The sequence below is a fragment of the Rattus norvegicus genome, chromosome 7, assembly GCF_036323735.1.
Source record: "Rattus norvegicus strain BN/NHsdMcwi chromosome 7, GRCr8, whole genome shotgun sequence".
Classification (NCBI taxonomy): Eukaryota; Metazoa; Chordata; class Mammalia; order Rodentia; family Muridae; genus Rattus; species Rattus norvegicus.
The window spans coordinates 124,648,839-124,670,844 of record NC_086025.1 but is presented as its reverse complement, the minus strand read 5'-3'; the positions used below and the strand labels follow the sequence as shown (position 1 = coordinate 124,670,844).

General features: G+C 42.8%; 1 long non-coding RNA gene across 4 annotated transcripts in view; it reads left to right on the top strand.

Annotated features, from left to right (window-relative positions):
- LOC108351529 (uncharacterized) overlaps window positions 1-22,006 on the top strand; it is an 81,605-nt gene that overhangs the window by 35,206 nt on the left and 24,393 nt on the right. The window contains exon 4 of one of the 4 annotated variants that reach the window (XR_005487306.2): window positions 2,618-2,784. The exons of the other annotated variants lie outside the window; for them this stretch is intronic. This is a non-coding gene — a long non-coding RNA (uncharacterized LOC108351529). Of the gene's footprint in view, window positions 1-2,617; window positions 2,785-22,006 lie in introns of those variants that run through there. 4 annotated transcript variants of the gene reach the window in all.

The window sequence follows — 22,006 nt, the reverse complement described above, 5'->3', positions numbered from 1 at the left end:
GAATTGTTTATCTCTCCAAATTCCCCCACATCCACTGAAAGAAAGAAACTGTATAGGTGAGACAAGACACTCCTCTCCATCTGTCTGTCCCTCTGTCTCGCTTTCTCTCCCTCTTCCTCTTTCTCTCTCCCTCCCTCTCCCCTCCTCTCTCTCATCTGTCTGCCTCATCAAACGATCATGCATAGAGGCCCAGAGGCTGACATTGGGGTATCTTCTTCAGCCACTTCTCCATCTTATGTGTTTTTGTTTGTTTGTTTGTTTGTTTGTTTTTATTGAGACAGGATCTCTCACTGAACCTAGAGCTCATTACTGTAGCCGACTGTCCAATGAGCCCTTACTATCTTCTGCCGCCCACCTAGCTTTGAGGTTACAAGCATCCGGCTTTTGCAAAACGATGTATTTTAGACCTCTGAGCTCAGGTCTTCGCACTTGCATAGGCAGCACTTTACCCATTGGGCCACGCCCCTAGCCTAATTCTCTATTCGTTCTTCCCCCGGTGAAACAGCTAAATGTGCGCATGAGCAGCCATCATTCTGGAAGTCAAGGGAAGAGGAAGGCAGGCCTCAGTGGCCCCACCCTTTCATAGCAAGCCTCATGAAGTTTGTATGTCTGCGGTCCCGTCTTCCCAGGGGCGTGGGGGAGGGGTGGTTCAGCATGGGTCCCAGGGGACTTTGAGGTTTGCCAGCTTGAGATATATGTTACATAACACTTAAAACCTTTATTTTCTATTTCCTCTTTCAAAATAAACCTAGCAACTAGACTTAAAATAGTCACCGGAGATTATCCGCTAATATAGCAGCAGCCTTGGCGCAAACGTGAAGAAGAACCTCTTGTCTGATATTATTAAATTCACAGCAAGACCCCTTCAGTTGGCGAATTTAAGTTCTAAGAGAGTTTAATGTTCTCTTTTCTAACTGCATTCCACCTCCTTTCTCTGAAGGGGGCTGTTTGGGTCCTGACATCAATTCCCCCAAGACATCAAGCTAGTTCCAGAAATTGATGTCACTGTACACCGACTCCCCTGTGTCGACGATAGCATAACCCCTACAGGTCTTTAACCTGGGTAATACCCACCAGCAGCCTGTAATCCTGAGACCACAGAAACTGTCGGGAACACACAGTGGGTACTAGGCCAGCCAGCATTGAATGGCAAGAGTCTGTCTCAAAAGCAAACCACGGAGCAAAATAATAAACCCGGGAAGTTGTTCCATTTTCCTTTGTCCTTAGAGACCTTGCCTTTTGTCCCATAATTAATAGCAAAGTGATGTCGTAAGGCAAGGAGTTACAATGACTTGCTCAATTAACAGACTGTTTAGGATGTGTGTAGGGGCTGAGGGAAGGGTTTCGTCATAGACCATCCTTTCAACAGTCATAAGACATCTGATTCTTCTGTGTTTCTGTGTTTCTGTTTTGTCTGGTGCATCCCATTCTGAGCAAGAGGATGAACTGAGGGTCCTGAACATGCCACCAGGCCTGTGTGCTCTAACACTAGGCTGTATCCCCAGCTCTCAATTCTTTATTCAGACTTTTTATTTAAATACAATTTGCTTTAACTGATACAAAAGGGCATACAAGTTGTGTCTATTAATGGAGAGGCTCAATATACATGCACATATACATTGCATAATGCTTGAAGTGGGCTAAACGTGCCCATCTCTTCAGTTGAAGGGTCCTCTTTCAGCTCTTTCTCTAGCTTTCCAACTGTAAAATGTACTTTTAAAATTGTCTGTGGTTGTCTCGCTAATAGTTCACCAGAACTTCCTGTCCCTTTCTACCTGTAATTGAAATCTATGCATTGACGTTTTCTATCTTTTCCCCAACCTGAACTGGCCCCAGCTTCTAGCAACCATCATCCCACATTCAATTTCTATGCCAACATTTCAGTGTCTACAGACGCATGTGGTCATGTGGCATGTGGCATGTATCATGTGCCTGGCTTATTCCACTTGCATAATGGTTTCCAGTACCACCCACACCATCGCAACTGCCAAGATTTCCTTATTTTTATGACTAAAGAGCCTTCCACTTCATGGATGCCCCCACATTGTCTTTACCTGTCTGTGAATCAACAGGTCCTACCTGCTTGCTTTCCTTGGCTGTTGTGAATGGTCCTATGACAAATTGAAGATTACAGACAACCTTTAAAGATTTTATTTTTATATCTAATTGTGTGTTTAAGTTTGTGTCTATGGGTGGATATATACTGGAAGGGGGGTTATGGAGACCAAATATAGCATGGGACCACCTATACCTAGAGCTATATGCTGCTTTGATGTGCATGCTAGGTATTGAACTTGGGTCCTCTGCCAAAGCACTATGTGCTTTTAATCACAGCCCTGGGAGTCTCATTAATATACGAGTTTCCTTTGCTTTGAATTGCTGTGGGGTTTCCGGCTCACATGGTGGGTTTACTTTTGCTTATCTGAAGATTCCATATGAAGTCCTACTGTGTCTATGTGAATCATATTCCCAATTGTATTCGACTCACTTTCTTTTCCTCACCTGATTTGCGACCTTAGGTCGTTGATAATAGCCACTCTCCTGTCCGAGGTAACACCCTGGCTTACCTTTGCATTTCTCTGATGAGGGTTCACTTCTTGTCCTTCCTGTTTTACAGGCGGGATTGAGCAGCAGCTCAAATCCTGGAGGGTGACTCCAGAGGCCGCACTGTAGTCGTCAGACAATACGGAAGTTGTGGGAACCCAGACACTTGGATCTATGAACAAAGACATTTGTCCTCCTGAGCACCACCCTTAGAAATAAATATATTTCATTCTCCCATCACCCTTAAAAGTAGAAATCAATATATTTCACTTTCCCTTCTCTCCTAGATAACTCTAATCCCTTAATCTATTTTATTCTGTTAGACACTGGTGTGATTGTGGTGGTGATTTTACCTCCGTTCTCTTAGATGGTTTTGCATTGGTAGGAGGAGACGGGGCCTTGCACATTCCAGACTATTCTCCAACACTGAGCTGTGACTCTGTCCCCAAACAAACTTCTTCTTCCTCTTTTTGACTTCGTTACCACTTTCCAGAGGGAGTGCTTTTCTCTCAAATCTAACTTTTCCCCTGCAGCGAAGATATACATTACAATAATCATGCAATCTGTTTAAAGGAATACTGAGCAAGGAAAAAACGCTGCCCCTGTTGTCAGTTTCGTGGCATACTTCAATGTACGTGAATATGTTAGGAAATTGTTATTTTACAGCTCATATTGCGATGTTTTAATAATTTACCCTCAAAGCTCTCTTTTTGATATATGCTGGTTATCTCAGTTACTCCTCTATTGCTGTGAGGAGACCCCAGGACGAAAGCGACTCTTAAAGGAAGCATCGGATTGCTCACAGTTTCAGAGAATGAGTTTGTGACCATCATGGCAGGAAGCATGGCAGCTGGTAGGCAGGCTTGGTGCTGGGGCAGTTGCGGAAAGTTCACGTTTGATCCATAACTTGCAGGCAGAGATGGAGAGAGTGAATGGGCCTGCCTTGGGCTTTCGAGACCTCAAAGCCCACCCGGCAGTGGCATATCTACTCCAACAAGACCGCACCTTCTAGTCCTTTCCAAAATAGTTCTGCCAGTTACAGGCCGAGCATTCTAACATGAGCCTGTAGGAGCCATTATTTGTTCGAGCCACCACATTTTTCTAGCAGTCAGTTGGAAAATAACAAGGACTAGCGCTGTAGACACGTGATGTTTCTGAAACAGTCTTGAAGCCACTTTCTATGACCAATGGCCATCTGAGAGATGCTTCATCAGAAAACTGAAACTGGTGTAACCCAGGACATTTAGAAAAATACACACGACTGCAGTATCCAGATTCTAATGTTTCCTCGTGCACATATACGATGAGCATCTTGCTAGGGGGAAACAGACTAGAAGAGTCTGGCAGAGTCAGGCTTCTGTGTACACTTCTACAGATGTTTGAAGAAGCCCAGATCATCCTGATAATATTTCATAGTCAGTGAAAGGACCTCAGAATCAACACAGGACACCCCAAGACCAAGTTCTCAGCAGAAAGGACATTAATTTGCCCCAGAGGGAAAAGGGGAGGTGAATATGAGACTAAGTCAGGAGAGAGAGGAAGCGGGGTGGGGGTGGGGTGTTGTTGGGAAGAGAAGAGAACAAGAGAGGGTGGGAAAGGATATCTACCCCAGAAAAACAAAAGACTGCCTCTGCAGAGCAGGGATTCTGACATGGCTGGTAGGCAAATGGGAGTTTATAAAGGTACAAGGGGAAATCTTGTGTTAAAATGAGGCTTAATTTTGACTGGTCATGTTAATCAGGGTAGTCAAAAGGGGACTGGATTTCAATACTTTGATAGGTGGACCTTGAGAGTCAGCCTCTGGCAGTGGCCAAATAAGGGACTAGACCTAGGTGGCAAAGGAGGAGTTTTAGCGAGGCAGAAGAAATGGGGGAAGGGCAAGACCTGCCCCAGTCATATATGCCACGCGGCTAAAGCCCCTTCCGTCAGTGTGTATTACATGCACATAGATAACTCTACTCATGTGAAACAGATTAAAATGCTTCTGCGGGCTGGAGAGATGGCCCCGCGTGATTGAAAGCCCTCGCTGCTTTTGTGAAAGACCTGGGTCCTGTTTCCAGCTCACGGCCGGTAGCCCCTCCCACTCTCCGTAACTCCAGTTCCAGGGGATCTGCTACCTCCTTCTGACTTTAGTTGGGACCCCGCACACATGAGGGACACACACATGCATGCCGTCTCTCACGCATAGATATTAGGTAAAATAAAATAATTTTGTAATCTTTTGTAGTTTTTAAAACCTTTGTCGACTCTTCATGAATTTCACACCACGCACCCCAAGTCTCTCTCACCTTCCTGTCCCACCATATTGTTCTTGCAATCTCCCCCTCAAAAGAAAACAAACAAAAAAAAGCAAATAAAAATTAAATTAAATAAAAAATACTGCTGTAGAAGCTGCACTGTGTCACAGTGTGTCGCACAGTGTGTCTTTTTTTTCCCCCAAGCAACTTTACTTGCAAGTGTGATTGCAATGTATCATTGGTAGGATCTAGGCCTCTGGCCTCCGCTACACTAACAACACTGGATCCTCACCAGGACTCCTTTCAGATATCCTGTTGTTGCCCTGTGTCACGGAGATACTTCAACTCTGGTTCTGCAGGACCGTTCCTTCATTCAGTTTAGCAGTTAGTAGATGGGGTGTTGGGGCGAGCCCACTCAAAGACCTTGATCTGGGCCTGTGTGGTAGAAGAGTTGGTCAGCCTACCTGTTCTCCTGTGTCCACCCACCAGGGCCAGCTTTTTGGCTCTGATCAGAGGAAGAGCAGGGCCAACTTTCCTGTCTGCAGCAGCTGACAAGAAACAAGACTGGCTCTCCTGCTCTAATGCCACCAGGGCCAGGTCTCTAACACTGCTCTGGCAAGCACAGGGTGGGGCCAGCTCAAAGGGTGTGTCAGCTCACACAACCTCAGGGCTGTCTCTCCAAAGCCCATGTCACCAGGGCCAGCTCTCCCACACTGCCCAGGTGGAGGGCAGGGCTATCTCTCTTGTGCTTATGCCCTCAGGGTAGGCCCACCAGGGCCAGCTCTACTGTGCTGCCCAGGTGAAGTGCAAGATTCTCTCTCAGGAGGGTTGTAGCCAAGGAAGAGCCAAGCTAGCTTTCCTGCTTTCAGAGACCTTTGCAAATTTTATTGAATATTGCTTATATTTTAATAATATTGTAAATAGAAAAATTAGCAAAACCAATAAAAGGAGATATAGATATATGCTCTGAAGAGATTGTTTTATTAAATATCTGTAATAAAACTTGTATTCTCTCTCTCTCTCTCTCTCTCTCTCTCTCTCTCTCTTATTTTTTTGAGGGGGAGGAGAAGGTTTTGTTTTACTTTGGTTCTGAGATAGGGTCTCACCAGGAGTTCAGGCTAGATTTGAACTTACTGCGCTGTCCACGATGGCATCAAATTCATGATCTCTGTTGTATGGTGAGCTGTTTTACTCCTGGCTTCAAGCTACTGGAATAACGACTCAGACTCAAAATATATTTACAAACACCTAGAGCATAGAGCTAGGCTTGTTCCCTGACTAGCTAATAATTTAAAATAACTCATTTACATTAATCTGCATTCTGACACATGGCTGGTTACCTCTAATCAGATATCATGTATCTGTCCTCACATCTTCCCCTGTGACTCTTTCAGTGCCTGGCTCTATCCCAGAACTCCTTCTGCCTCCTGGATGTCCCTTCCACCTTTTCTTCCACTCTTTCCTATAGGCTATAGGTTTTGTTAATTGACAGGGAATGCATCCATACAATGCACCAGGTATTCCCTCTACCATCTTGCCTCTTTAGCTTCCCTAGACTTAAAACTACTTGAGTGGATGGCACACAATTACATTCTTTTTTCAAGTGGAAATTGTTTTTTAATTTTATGAGCAGTGTAGCTTATAAAAAATGAGCCCATTGTTATGTTTATTTATTTTGAATTTTTGCAACAGAGTTCATGTAGCCCAGGTTGAGTACGAATTTCTTGACCGCCTGGATTGTCCTGCCACTGTATCCAGCAGAGAGGACCACAAGTCTGTACACCATGCTTAGTGCAAACTTTGCTTTTGCCTTTCCCTTTCAGTTTGCAGACGGTATTTTAGTAGAGGATAACCTATTATTCCCAATCTCGGTGACCCTTAAGAAGAAGTACTTCCTATCCTCATAACATCTGCTCCAGAGCTTTGGGGAGCAGCTTTGACAAACAGCTTGGACTTGAGATTTGACAAGAAGCTATCGTCTGAAGACAGCAGAGCTTCGAACTCCACTGCTCTGCAAGCTGGCAGCCTCCCCGAGTAGCTGCCAAGCTGCTGCGGACTTTTGGCAGAAGACCTCACTTTTTATGTTAACCTACCATCAGATGCTTGAATGCCTTTTTGATACTCAGTGGGCTATCAGCCAACAGCAGACAATTAGGGAAGAAAAGTACAGCTCCAGGCTTTTGTACTTCCTAACTGGACTCGGAATCCTGCAATCTCTCACCACTCACATTATTGAAATGAAAGGTACGCTCCAGCAGTCAAGGGATGTCATTAAAACTTGAGCACAGGTCAACATGGGGATATTTACAAACCTGGTATGAACAACAAACAGAAGTGTAGACCAGTGTTTTTTCTTTTTATCTATTATTTTCCTAGAATATATTTTGATGATATCTCTGTATTGCATCTCCTTCTCAGGGCTGGATTTTAGTTTTTTCTGATTTGAGCCTGTGCACGTCTTGTATATGCTGTCACAGTCTCTGTGAGTTTATATGTTGTATCCGAAAGATGTTGTCATGGAGCCATCTACCATCTCAGGCTCTTACAATCTTTCTGCATCCTCTCCTCTACAGATCCTTGAGCGAGAGGTTTGATAGAGACACTATACCATTTAGGGCTGAGTATTCTGAAATTTCTCACGCTCTACACATTGTCCACGGTGGGGTGTCTGTTAATTCCCGTCTACTGCAAGGAGAAGCTTCTATGATGAGGATCGTGCAATGCTCTGACCTATGTGTACAGCAATGTCATTAGGAGTGAATTTATTGCTATGTTCCTTTAGCAGAATAATGGTAGGTTTTTCTCTCTAGCCCATGAGTGACCTGTCTTGTTGAGGTTTGGTCTGTTGCTATGTATTGTTGTTGCTGTAAAATTATAATAAAAAGGGCTGTCTATTTTTTTTCTTTTCTTTTTTTCGGAGCTGGGGACCGAACCCAGGGCCTTGTGCTTGCTAGGCAAGCACTCTACCACTGAGCTAAATCCTCAACCCTAAAATGGCTGTCTATTACCCTGCACTAGGTCCAGCACCGCAGTGCTCCAAGATATCTGGTAGACATCTTCATCTCAGTCAGCAAAGCCTCTTACCTGCTCTGCTCCATCCCATATCACACGCCCGATGGCTGCTCTCTGAGCCTGGCAACAATCTCTCTACCGGTCTAGTTCCCAAGACAGGTTGCTACCAAGCCAAACATACACATCCCAATTTCATAGCAGGTTAGCGTGTCTAGCCACCACACACTCTCTTAAACTAAATTGCCACAGGAAAGAATACACAACACAATAACTCTGATCCAATTGATAAGATATAATTGCACACCTAGACATATAAATCCCTGTACACATCCATCCCTTAAGAACATTCATAACAACCTGTCAATGTGCAGAGAGGAATCTTAACATCTGGCCCCATGTCTCTCAGCTGCCTCTCTCTCTGGTTCCAATCTCCTCCTCTTCCCTAAAACTTCTCTCCCACCCATCCTTCCTTCTCATCCAATAACAGACCTTGTTCTATCTTGTACCTGCCTTCACCTGTGTAATGACATCATCCTACATATTGTAATGCTAATTTCTATACCCAAAGGTCTAGACCTACATGTCAAGTCTTACGTTTATAAGCTTTTGTTGTAAAAACCTTGTTCCTTGTTTTAAATCAATCGGTTAAATAAAATTGGCCACAGTCAATTACTTGAGAGATTAGAGGTAGGTAAGTTTTGAGTTACCTGGTTAGGGGTGGAGAAGAGAGGGGAGTGAGGAGAGAGACCAGAAGGAGAAAGGGGAAGAACTAGGGAGAAGAGGAAGCCACCATGAGGGGAGATAGATGTTGAGCACAAGGCCAGGAGAAACACCAAGTATTTGGGGTACAACAGTGGGAAGGTGGCCAGGCTAGCAGAAGAGTAGATTAGGGGTACCTCCCCACAGTAATTATCAAAGCCAAATGAAATAATCATAGTCTGAATCTCATTTATTTGTAAGCTAGTTGGGGACAAGCTTAAATTGGTTGCACTACACTTTTAAATCTCAGATTGTTGACTGCTTTGGCAGTATCAGGTATGGTTTTATCTCTAAATCTCTAAATCCAGTCAAATTGTTTGCTTACTCTGTAACATTCGTGTCACTACCTTTCCAGTATATCTTGCATGTAGGACACTGTTCTAGGTTACAGGGTTTGCAGCTGTTTGATAGTGTTTATCAATACCTACTTCCTACTTCAGTAGTGGACAAAGTATCGCGCAGCACTCTGAATGCTAGACAGTAGGGGTGAAGCTTTTAGTAGAGCACTAGCTCAGTTTCTCCACTTTCGATGACATAGGTAAGTGTTGTCTTCAGCAATAAAGCCTTACCATCAGGTTTTGGAAAGTAAGCAATAGCTTGTGACATTTGGAGGAGTCTCTGGGCTCTCCAAGCTATAACCCATCTCTGGTACTGGAGGATTTACCTGGTGGCAAAGGTTGTCACAAGGTGGCATAGTTCAGGCATTGTCTCCCTCATTATATGGTGAGTCCATTTAAATTCCTCTCTTGATGCTTTTAATATTTCTTCTTTGTTTTGTGCATTTGGTGTTTTGACTATTATGTGCTAGGAGGAATTTCATTTCTGGTCCAATCTATTTGGAGTTCTGTGGGTTTCTTGTGTGTGTATGGGCATCTCTTTTTTTAGGTTAGGGAAGTTTTCTTCTATAATTTTGTTGAAGATATTTACTGACCCTCTAAGTTGGGGATCTTTGCTCTCTTCTATACCTATTGTCCCCTTGGGTTTGATCTTCTCATTATGTCCTGGATTTCCTGGATGTTTTGGGTTAGGAGATTTTTTGCATTTTGTATTGTCTTTGACTATTGTGTCAATGTTTTCTATGGTATCTTCTGCACCTGAGATTGTCTCTTCTCTCTTCTATTCTGTTGGTAATGCTTGCGTCTATGACTCCTGATCTCTTTCCTAGATTTTCTATCTCCAGTGTTGCCCCCCTTTGTGATTTCTTTATTGTTTCGATTTCCATTTTTAGATCCTGAGTGGTTTTGTTTAATTCCTTCACCTGTTTGGTTGTGTTTTCCTGTAATTCTTTAAGGCATTTTTGTGTTTCTTCCTTAAGGAATTCTACCTATTTACCTGTGTGGACCTGTATTTCTTTAAGGGAGTTATTTATGTCCTTAAAGACCTCTAACATCATCACCAGTTGTGATTTTAAATCAAAATCTTGCTTCTCCTATGTGTTGGGATATCCAGGGCTTGCTGTGATGGGGGAACTGGGTTCTGTTGATGCCAAGTGGCCTTGGTTTCTGTTGCTTAGGTTCTTGCCCTTGCTTCTCGCCATCTGCTTATCTCTGGTGTTAGCTGGTCTTGCTGTCTCTGACAGTGGCTTAACCCTCCTGTAAGCCTGTGTGTCAGCACTTCTGGAGACTGGCTTTCTCCCAGATCTGAGTACAGAGAGCTATGTCACAGGGTCAGATCCAGGAGCAGGGGGAAACCTGAAGGATCCTGTCTCAGTGTGTTCCTTGGTTCCTGTGTTCAGAGGGCTCCAGGCGGGTTCCTCTGGGCCAGAAATGTGAGCAGAAGTGGTGGTTTCACGTGTAGTCTCAGGATTGTCTGCACTTCTGAGAATCTAGCTCTTTCCTCATGGGATATAGGTACAGAGAGTTCTGTTACGAGGTCAGCTCCAGGCACAGGTGGAAACAGGAAGGATCCATAGCAGCCTTATTTATAATAGCCAGAAGTCGAAAAGAACCCAGATGTCTCTCAACAGAGGAATGGATACAGAAAATGTGGTACATTTACACAATGGAGTACTACTCAGCTATTAAAAACAGTGACTTCACGAAATTCATAGGCACATGAATGGAACTAGAAAATATCATTCTGAGTGAGGTAACTCAATCACACAAGAACACACAGGGTATGCACTCACTATAAGTGGATATTAGCCTAAACGCTCAGATTACCCAAGATACAATCCACAGACCACATGAAGCTCAAGAAGAAGGACGACCAAAGTGTGGATGCTTCAGGCTCTCTTAGAAGCGGGAAAAATATTCATAGGAAGAAATACGGAGACAAAATTTCAAGCAGGGACTGAAGGAATGGCCATCCAGAGCCTGCCCCACCTGGGTTTCCAGCCCATATACATACAGCTACCAAACCTAGACAATATTGCTGATGCCAAGAAGTGCAAGAAGTTCCCTTAATATAGCTGTCTCCTGAGAGGCTCTGCCAAAGCATAAAAAATATGGAGGCAAATGCTTGCAACCAACCATTGAACTGAGAATGGGTTCCCATTGGAGGAGTTAGAGAAAGGATTGAAGGAGCTGAAGGAGTTTTCAACCCCATAAGAACAATACCAACCAACCAGAGCTCCCAGGGTCTAAACCACCATCCAAAGAGTACATATGGGCAGACCCAGTGCTCCAGCTGCATATACAGCAGACGATGACCTTGTTGGGCACCAATGGGAGGAGAAGCCATTGGTCATGCCAATGCTGGACCCCCAGTGTAGGGAAATGTCAGGGTGGGGAGGTGGGAAGGGGTGGGTGGATGGGTGGGGGAACACCCTCATAAAAGAAGGGAAAGGGGAAATAGGATAGAGAGTTTATGGATGGGAAACCAAGAAAGGGGATAACTTTTGAAATATAAATTTAAAAATATCCAATAAAAAAAGAGAGGAAGCTTCTGCAGTAGTTGGTTTCCATATGGCTTTTCAAAAGGCACTTAGTGGTAATTATGTCTTTCCACACTCTCTCTGTTATCCTGCCCTCCCATTACCATTTCCAGTTAATCCTCCTATTCTACCTTTCACTTCATCTCCTTATAATACTGTGTTTTATTTCTGCTTCATTGAAAGGTCCCTTCCTCCCACCCTGTCTTTTGCTAGTCACCTAACCTTTGTGATTATTTAGATTAAAACACATATGTCTTAAGTTTAAGTGGTAATATCCACATATCTGAGGAACCATGCAACATTTTTGTCATTTTTATTCTAGATTACCTCACTCCGGATATTTTCTGGTCTCATCAACTTGCCTGTGAATTTCATGATTTCACTCTTTTTTACCGGTGAATAATATTTCACCACGTACATGTACCACATTTTCATTATCCATGCATCTGTTCATGGGCATCTAGGCTGTTTCCAACTCCTGGCTATTATGACTATAGCAGCAATGAACATGGATGAACAAGAAACTCTGGAGGTAAACACAGAGTCCTTTGGCTATAGGCCCAAGCATAGGTAAATCAATTCTCTGCTGTTTGAAGATGTCCACAATGATTTCCATAGCAGCTCTACAAATTTACACTCCCACCAGCAAGGAATAAGTTTTCTCCTTTTCCCTTCAGCTTTGCCAACACATGCTGTCATTCTGACTTGTGTAAAATGAACTCTCAGAGTAGTTTTCATTTGCATTTTCTTGATGACTACCAAACACTGAACTCTCATTTAAGCAGTTCTCAGTCATTTGCGGTTCATCATTTGAGAATTCTCTTCTGAGGTTCATACCCCACTTTAAATTGTTGTTGAGTTCCTTGATACTGATATTTTCCATTTTTTATATATTTTAGATACCCACTCTGTATTGGCTATGGACTTGGTAATGATCCTTCCCTACGCTGTGGCCTGTTGCTTTGTTGCATTGATAGATGGCGGTGTTCTTTGCCATATAGAACTTTTTCCGTTTCGTGAGGTTCATTTATTCACTGTTGCTCTCTCGTGTTCAATTCAGGAAAACTTCTTCCTCAAAGAATTAATAAAAATATTTTGTGGCAAGCCTTGCAAAGGAAATGAAGGGCATTTTCAATGAAACCTTCAAAACACTGGAGATAAACTGAAACAGGTACTAGGCAGTGGAGAGCATTTTCTGCTTCAGAATCTGGAATAATCAATATTGTGAAAATGAATGTCTTCCCCAAAGCAATCTACTGATTCAATGAAATGATAATCAAAATTCCATTCTTCATAGACATAGAACAACAATCCCTAAAGCTCACACAGGAAGCCCAAAAGCATCCTCTGTATCCAACGTAAGCCCAGCTTATCACCATATGTAAGAAACACACAGAAACCCATAGCTGCAATCACCTGATCTATTAACAAAGCATCCAAAAATATAAACAGAAATAAAGACACTTTTTTTTAAGAATTAGACTGTCAAAATTGGATAATCACATGACAAAGGTCAACTCCAAATGATCAAAGACTTTTCTATAGTACTCAAGCTCTGACACTGTTAGAAACAGTAAAAATAGTTTAGGAGATCACCACGAAAAGGGCTTTCTGAATCTCAGAAAGTAATATCAACAACTGAAAAGTGAGAGTTCAGGAAGTAAAAGTTACTGTAAAACAAATAAAGCCATTTATTGAATGGAAAGAAAGCCTACAGCACTGGTTCTCAACCTTCCTCAAGTTTTGATCCTTTAAGCAGTTCTTCATGATGTGGTGACCCCCAAACATAAAATTAATTCATTGCCACGTCATGACTGCAATTTTACTACTGTTATGATTCATGATGTAAGTATCTGATATGCGGGATATCTGATAGGTGACTCTACAAAGGGGTTATGACCGCAGGTTGAGAACCAGTGACTTTCAGACTGGGCGGAAAGTCTTCGTTAGCCTTATACATGACAGAAGATTAATGTCTAGAATATGCAAAGAATGCAAAAAACCCACTAAATAAGAAGTTTCAGAGCCCATTCAATAAGGAGGTTAATACAAAGAGCATTGAATTCTCAAAAGATGGGATTGAAAGCAAGCCAGTAAACAATCAGAAATGTGTTCTGCCTCACTAGATATCAGAGAAATAGGAGGAAAGCCCACAGTGAGCTTCTCTCTTCCTAAGTCAAAACATAAGTATCTTAAAAACAAAAAAATAAATAAAAACGAAACGAAAGAACAACAAATGCGGCTGAGAATACGGACAGAGGGAACCTATACATTACTAATGACAAACCATCCCGCCCCAAGGTAAGAGTAGACAAATGGCCGCCGTACAATGCTGGGGAGGTTCTATTCAGCTACCAAGAACATATTAAACCGCTTCCAGGAAAATAGGTGCAACTGGAGTGGATCCTTTATGGCAAATGAAGCCAGCCTCAGATACACGCATACCATAAAAGTACATCTGCACATAATCAGAAAAAGGAAGTGAAAATGTTGAGGGAACAAAGAGGACAGAGGGGAAGGACTAAGAACCAAAAGATTGGAAGGGCGAGGAGGTAGGAGTTGGGAGCTGTTAGAACACAGGACTGCACCTTGGGGTCAGATCCCACAGCCTGAGTGTGGCCACACCCTTCCACAGCTCTCTCTGAGACAGAGTTAAGGAGCAGGGTTAGCTGTGATTGATGGCTCTCATTTTATAGCATGTGTCCCGCTCTACCCCCATGCTCCCTGTCATATAACCTACTTTGAGCTAAGTGTGTGCTGTGAAGCTTTCCACAAACATTCCACAAACATTGCTAAACGTCAGAATTTTTCTTCTCCTTGGGGTTGTTGGTCCAGAGATGAAGGCTGGTCTCTGAAGTGGTGGTCTGGCATCCCAAATTGCCCTCTCTCTCCCCCATCTTTCTCATGGATACTGTTTCTCTTTCTCTTCTCCTCTCTCTCTCTCTCTCTCTCTCTCTCTCTCTCTCTCTCTCTCTCTCTCTCTCTCCCTCCCTCATTCTTAATGAAGTGTCACGTTTTAATGAGAAAGCTCTTCTTCACCTGAAAGCCTCTGTGTATCTACTCCCCTATAAACTGAACTGTTCCTGTCTAATTCTCTCCCCATCATGGGGCCCTTTATTCTAATAAATCTCACTGAAAGGAATCGAGTATCAGCTTCCTTTGAGGACTGAACACTTCTATATTCTTTTATGGCAGGGTTGCGGGAATAGTTTTTTTTTCTCTCTCTCTCTTTTTTCTTTTGTTCGGAGCTGGGGACCGAACCCAGGGCCTTGTGTTTGCTAGGCAAGCAGTCTACCACTGAGCTAAATCCCCAACCCCGGGAATAGTTTTAAGGTGTGATATGTACTTCTATGAAAATTACAGGGACAGGAAGCTAAATATTAAAGAAGTAGAGACAAACTCTCTGTGTGAATAGTGGAGGCTCCACCACAGGGACCCAAAATACAACTCCAAACCAAAGCAAAATGGTGCCAAGAATTCCACACATGACAGTGCTACCCAAAGGTGGAAAAGGTAGAAGAATATTAGACAACCACCACTTTATTCAGACACTAAAGGAATCACCGCCAAAAGTCCACCAAAGGTCAGGGATTCCCTGACCAGGAGAGCTCCTCTTTTCTTGCCCCCAGTTACCCAACACTGAATTTCACAATGGGGACTCCAGCCCTAGTCAGTCTTGTGCCTGCCCTGGTTATAAAAACTAAAGCCCAGTAGCAATACTCGTAACTTGAGTCCAGGACAACTATTGTGGCTACATTAAAATGTAACCAGTGTCCTTAGCGCTGTAACAAATGCCGTAAGGAGTACAGGGGAAGACAAGGCAACTGCCCTAATTTCTTCAACTTTCATGGTGGGAGGTTTAAAAAGAATCAGTAAGTTTGTGTCATTTCAGGCGTCGTTTATTATCACTGCTGTTATTCATTTAGAAAGGGGAAATGTAAGTAACTAAATTCCTCATACTGAATAGCAAGAAACTCCTGCCACAAACCGAGGTAGTGCTCACCCCATACTTGCTACAGAAAGTAGGTAAACTGCTGAAGCAGATGCCATAGAAATGAGACAGCTAGCTCAGGGGAAGATGGCTATCCACAGCCATTTCTGCCTTTGAGTTCTTTAAATTAGAAGGAAAAAAAGCTAACCCTTTAACTTTAACAAATATATTATAACTTTGTGTAAAAAAGGGAGCTCTCCAGACATCTGAACAGTAGGGTAAGTGTTGGGAAGGCAAAGGTACCACAAAGTACTTTCAAATCTACTTCGTGTGTGACATCCTAGGGTGTGGGATGCTTCCCAGCCAGCTAGTTTATAACGTCTTTCTAATTGTCTTATCTTAAATAAACTCCAATGAATACAGGCATTGGGAGGGGCTTTGCTTTCTGATACCTGAAACAGGCTCTCACTTTTTTTTTTTTTGGTTCTTTTTTTTTGGAGCTGGGGACCGAACCCAGGGCCTTGCGCTTCCTAGGCAAGCGCTGTACCACTGAGCTAAATCCCCAGCCCCAGGCTCTCACTTCTGTAGCCCGGCTTGGCCTCGAACCCACAAACTGTTTCAGCCTTCTCGGTGCTGGAATTGTAAGTACTTGCTACCCTGCCTGGACTCTGTGTGTGTGTGTGTGTGTGTGTGTGTGTGTGTGTGTTTGTGTGGGTGTATGTGTACATGTTTAGGTGTGTACATGTTACTGTGCGGGTATTCATGTTCATTTGTATACATATAAGTGTATATGTTTACATGGTCATATGTTATACATGTGTAAGCATACAGGCTAGGATGTGTGTATGTGTGTGTGTGTGTGTGTGTGTGTGTGTGTGCGCGTATGTATGTGTGTGATGTGTGCACATATGTAGGTGAAGAAAAAAACTGATACTAGCTCAGATTCTCTCACTAAACCTAGGGATCGATTCAGCTAGAATTCCTGGCTGACAATCTCTGGGGATCCAGCTGACTCTGGCTCGTTATTACCCACCTCACCATGGGAGTAGGTATACAGACACACGCCTCTGCCTTTTTATATTAGTAATGGATGAAGACCTTTAGGTCTTCAAGTTATATGACAAGCATTTTGCTGACTGGGCTATGTCTGTAGACCCCGGCTTCATCGTTTGACAAAACTACCCCTGGACCACACTTTTTCTGTTTAAATCAGGTTGGTGTTCCTTTTCAAAAAAAACAAGAGATATAGAGTAAGTAAGGGTCTGAAAGGCCAAGCTGAAGCTTGGAAGCAGACGTCTGTTCTGAGAGCTTGCCACGCAGAGTGTGAGCGCAAAGCAGGACCTCCAGCCACCGTGACAGCTCTGCAGAGCTGTGCTGCTGCCCATACGACTTTACACACCTCGGTGCGGTACCCATAAGCACACTTATTAAACAATGTCAAGAAAACCTTATATATTAAGTGGCTTCTTCACATTGGTTCGTGAGGGATGATGAACCGTCCGAGAAGCAGTAAAGCCGGTGGTGACTGATGTAAGTTCTCAAATAGGTGAGAGTAACCGGCCCTCCATATGTGCACTGTGCATAGTAGAAATTTTTCAGCTTTAAATTTCTCCTGTATCGCAAACGCATACATAACCAGTCCCTCTCTGTTGGTCCGATTCATTTTTCCATTGTGTCAGCCCTTTAAGGCACCAGGCTCGGGAGTAAAGTGGCCGACAGGAAGGGTTCTGAGGCGGTAGGAATGGACATTGCTTGATATTTTCTGTGCTTATTTCTTTCCTCGCTTTGGGTGACAGATTTCACCTTGTAGAAACTTCCAAGATTACAAGAAGCAAAAATACTTCAAAATTTCAAGATTACAAGTAGAGATCGACTTAGAATGACATCAGGAACCAACTTACATGCAAGCTGTATTGAAGGAAAAAAACCAACATGGATTTCCTTAGCTTTTACTATTCTAAACATTGCTTCCACGTTTTATTAATTCATCTGTGGCACCTTAAGCTCAAAAAGAATTATTAGCTGTCTTTCAATTTCACCTTGTAAAAACTTCCAAGATTACAAAAAAGCAAAAATAGAAGAAGAAGAAGAAGAAGAAGAAGAAGAAGAAGAAGAAGAAGAAGAAGAAGGAGGAGGAGGAGGAGGAGGAGGAGGAGGAGGAGGAGGAAGAGGAGGAAGAGGAGGAGGAGGAAGAGGAGGAGGAGGAGGAGGAGGAGGAGGAGGAGGAGGATCTTATACTTATGAGACAGATCCAAAAGGTTCCAACAGGAAAATCTCAGCTCCCATGAACACTTAGAGCAAAATGTCCAGATACCAAATTAGCACTTAAACAAAACAAAACACAACAATGAACAGTAGAGATTTTTTTCCCTGTATACCAATAACAAATTTGCTGTGGGAAAAAATCTAAAACACATGTCTGGTAGTAAATCTAAATAAGGAGGATATGTATAAATATATATATATATGTATATATATATATATATATATTTTAAAGAACTAACGAGACCGAAGAAGACACTAGAAGATGGAAAATGGAACTATGTGCTGTGCTTTTGGGTCAGCAGAACTAATACTGTGAAATATCTATGCTTTTAAACCTGATCTCCAGGTGCTGGAGGAAAGGCTCAACAGTTGAAGATGTTTGCTGCCCTTCCAGTGGTTCAGCGCATGGCTACAGTAACTCTAAACAGGGCATAGCAAAGGAAGAGATATCATGAGTCACAAGAAAGACTAGAGGTCTTTCCACATACATACAACCACTTAATTTCTAGCAAAGGTGTCAAAAATACCCAAAGGAGAAGAGACAGCCTCTTCAACAACTGTTGCTGGGGAAACTGGATTTACACATAATGAAGAGTAGACCCACATCCCTCACCCTGGGAATGAACCAACTCAAAATGAATCAAAGTCCCTTGGGTCAGATCTGAAACTGTTAGAGGAGAAGCTTCACGATATGGGTGAAGATGAGAACTTTCTGAAGACAAAAACAGCGCATAAAATGGTACCATAAAATAATTGCATGAAGGGGCTGGGGATTTAGCTCAGTGGTAGAGTGCTTGCCTAGGAAGCACAAGGCCCTGGGTTCGGTCCCCAGCTCCGAAAAAAAGACCAAAAAAAAATAATTGCATGAAGTTTAAAAGCCAAACAGCAAAAGAAGCAGTTAATAGAGTGAAGAGACAGACCACGACAAATTAATGTTCGGAATTTGTAAGGAATTTTTTTAACAAGCCTAGAAAACCAGATGACATTACCAGAAAATGGTGTAACGAAATAGACAGTTCTCAAAAGATGACTTAAATGACAAGAAGCATTACAAAAATGCTTAGCCTTCCTTGCGATGAGGAAAATGCAAATTATGACAACAGTGAGACTCCAACCCACCCCCTTCAGAAGGGGTACTAGCACAGAGAAGTCCAACCCCGCACAGGCTGATGAGGATGTCGGAACAGGGAGCTTCACACTCCGCTGGTCAGAACATAAACTGGCCCAGTCACCAGAACTCAGCACGGAGGTTTCTAAAACCTGAAAAATGAATTATTTCTACATGGCACACCTTGTCTGCTTTCTGTTTTATAACAGAAACACTTCAAACTTCTTAAGAGGGGATAGATTCGATGGGTGGCAGTTTTATTCCTAGTTTCTTCTTTAGACTATTTTTTTCTGAGGATATTTATTATAATAGAGCTAAAAATAGGAGCATCCTGAACTGCACTGCAGATGCCATGACCCCTGCAATGCCAACTGTTTTAACTACACTTTGCTCACATCAGATTTTAAAGCCAAAACCTGAAGGGACTACGTGATGAAACGGATGTGTTTTCACACACCTGTGATGGCCGCCATTCTCCTTTTTGCACGTGCAGACTTAAATTTATCTTTCAATTTTGCATTTCCTATATATAGCTGCATCACCCTAACCACTATTAGAAAGTAATTCCCACAATTTCAAATATAATTTTAGCATAAGCCTAACACAATATAATTTTTACGTATTCCCATGATATGGTCATTCAACTGGTATTCTAGAAATTAATAATAATTTTAATAGAGAGAAAAGGAATCAAACTACTATTTTGGGATTTTTTATATTTATTTATCCATTAAGCTTTTCATAAAGGATGTCTAGAGCGCAAGTTGACCTTGAACTTGCAGCAATCCTCCTATGTTATATTCTTGAGTTCTTGGAGCAAATGCATGTGCCACCATGCCCATCTTATTTTTCATTTTAAATATTCAAAATAATCAAATTGTATTTAAAATACTTCTTAAGATTAAGGAAGTCACAATTATCTTACAAAACAGGAGCTGAATATCTGGGTTCATCTGTACTGTGCTTCAATTCACTGACAAATAGATATTTATTAGAAACTAAAAGTTTGTGTTACTTACATGGCAGCTACCTTCCAAAATATAATTCTTATTTTTCCTCGTCAGATGATATATTTTTCAAGTACATGACAGGAACATAGTCTTCTCAAATGTCTTCAGATACCAGATACTTTATGCTCTTTCTCTTGGTCAGCTCTTTGGTCCATGGCCTTTTCTTTGTAGTGGAAATCTGCCCTTACACTCTAGCTGTGAGTCAACCGTGCGGCAAACTTTGGGCAGTGGAGGTGAGAGGATATCACCCAGGCAGACCTTTGAAGCAGCTGGGTGAGTGTGTGGGCAAGCTCTTGCCATCAGCACTACCATAAAAAAATAAGCAATAGCAAGCATGAATGAGATGCCACTGCCAAGACTGCTGTGCATTAAAAGGATAGTTAGACATGACGGCAAGCACAGCTTGCCGTGATCAGCAACACCACACAGATGGCCAGCCAAGACACAAGAGCAGTAAGCGTAAGTTTTGCTGTGCCAACGAGCCTTCTTGGGTACAACAGCATACTACTGTAGCAACTCGTGGCTGATGCTTTAGCACGGAAATACAACTGCTTAGAGTAAAGCAAGTTGAAGGCCTGGGGATCATCAGTAGAAGAAGCAATGATGAGGATGTGAGGGAATTCTTTACTATGTGTACCACCCCACTGATCACCAGGCTTGACCTGAATGACCTAGCTGGCTGTGTGGATGGTGGACGCTCCCTTCTTTCCTCTGTTCTTCAGCTACACCTCGAGCAAAACTGCTGTGCTGTGTAGTAGAGGCTATCCCTCCTGGAAAGAAGAAGGGCATTCTTGGGTCAAGAGTAACTGAGCAGCTGTTCTCCTCAGCTAGAACTTCCACACAGCCTCTGACGGAGCAGTGATGAGAAGAATGGTGCAAGTGAACAAATAAGAGGATATGAATGGAGTTAGGAAGGGGGTTAATAGGTGCTCATTGAGGTGTTTGACTATTCCTTGAAATTCCTAAAAGAATATATGAGCACTCTAAAGATTGCCATGTCTTATAGGCAAATGCAGCAGGTGAGACACACAAGCCATGTTTGGCATGTAAGGCAAGGAAAGAGCTTAAAAGAGCTTAGAACAACAGATGACGTCTTTGTTTTGTTGTTTCCATGGGCTGGGTTGGGTTTATAAAGATTTATTTTCATCCATTTTTATGCACGCAGGGACTGCTTCCTTTGCTCACAACTAGCAAGGCACCAAAGGGCAGACAGCGTCTTATCTATTTTATCTCTTGCCCTATCTGATTCTGTGGTTTCACATAAATAAATGCAGCACACTCTGCTGAACTGAGTTGGGCGATTATCAGACAATTACTCCGTACATACTCTGAGTTCTGCATTAGCTTTCCCAAATGCCACAGCCAAACGTCTGAAATTAACACAGAAGCCCCTGTTTATTTGCATATGGTCCACCTAAAAACATGACTGAATGTAATTTCTAGGGGAGTATAAACTTATTTCACTGGCCCAGCTTTCCTATCACAATAGCAAAACTTGAGAGATGTGAGCTAAAGGCGAAAACAGAGCAGAGTGAGGGCAGGGGGAAGACAAGACCCCTGTGACTTTAACAGCAAACAGTCAAGAGAGCAACAGCAACAATAAACAGTGCCAGCCATTAGCCAGAGGGGAGAACAGAACCTTGGCCTGCCCTCTGGGACCTTGGAAAGGTTGTTTAATGCCTTTGAGCTTCATTTCCATGGATGGCTTCAGCGAGCCACAAAAACGCTGAGTAAATGCTCTCACTTAGCGCCTCACTGAAAACAGGAGGCATAAACTGAGGTGGGTCTTTGGATACTGGATGTGGACATCGTACAGTATGGCACGGTTGTCCTCATTGTTATTGCCATAGCAGATATTCTACGTGTGGGATGAACGGAGCCAGGAGGGCTGTCGGCGGAGTCATCACTCCCACCACAAGAGCTCTTGAAAGTTGACGCCGCAGAGGAAGACCCACACTCTCTAGGGATGCGTCCGCTGGTAACTTACTCTTGCCCCTACCAGTTGAGTATCAATGACAAGAGTTTTAAAAGCACATGGTGCTGGGAGGGAAGAGAGATGGGAGACAGCGCGGGGAATTGGAGGGAGGGAGTGGTAAGCTGGATATGATCACTCTATACATGTACAGTAATTTCAAAGAATAAAAAATATTAATGAAAAATTCTGATCCCCCCTACAGCTTCAGACTCATCTCATTTTAGCACAACTCCCACCCCATTCGAAACAAATCTATGCAGCCCCTTTGGCTACGCTGCAGACAGGCATAT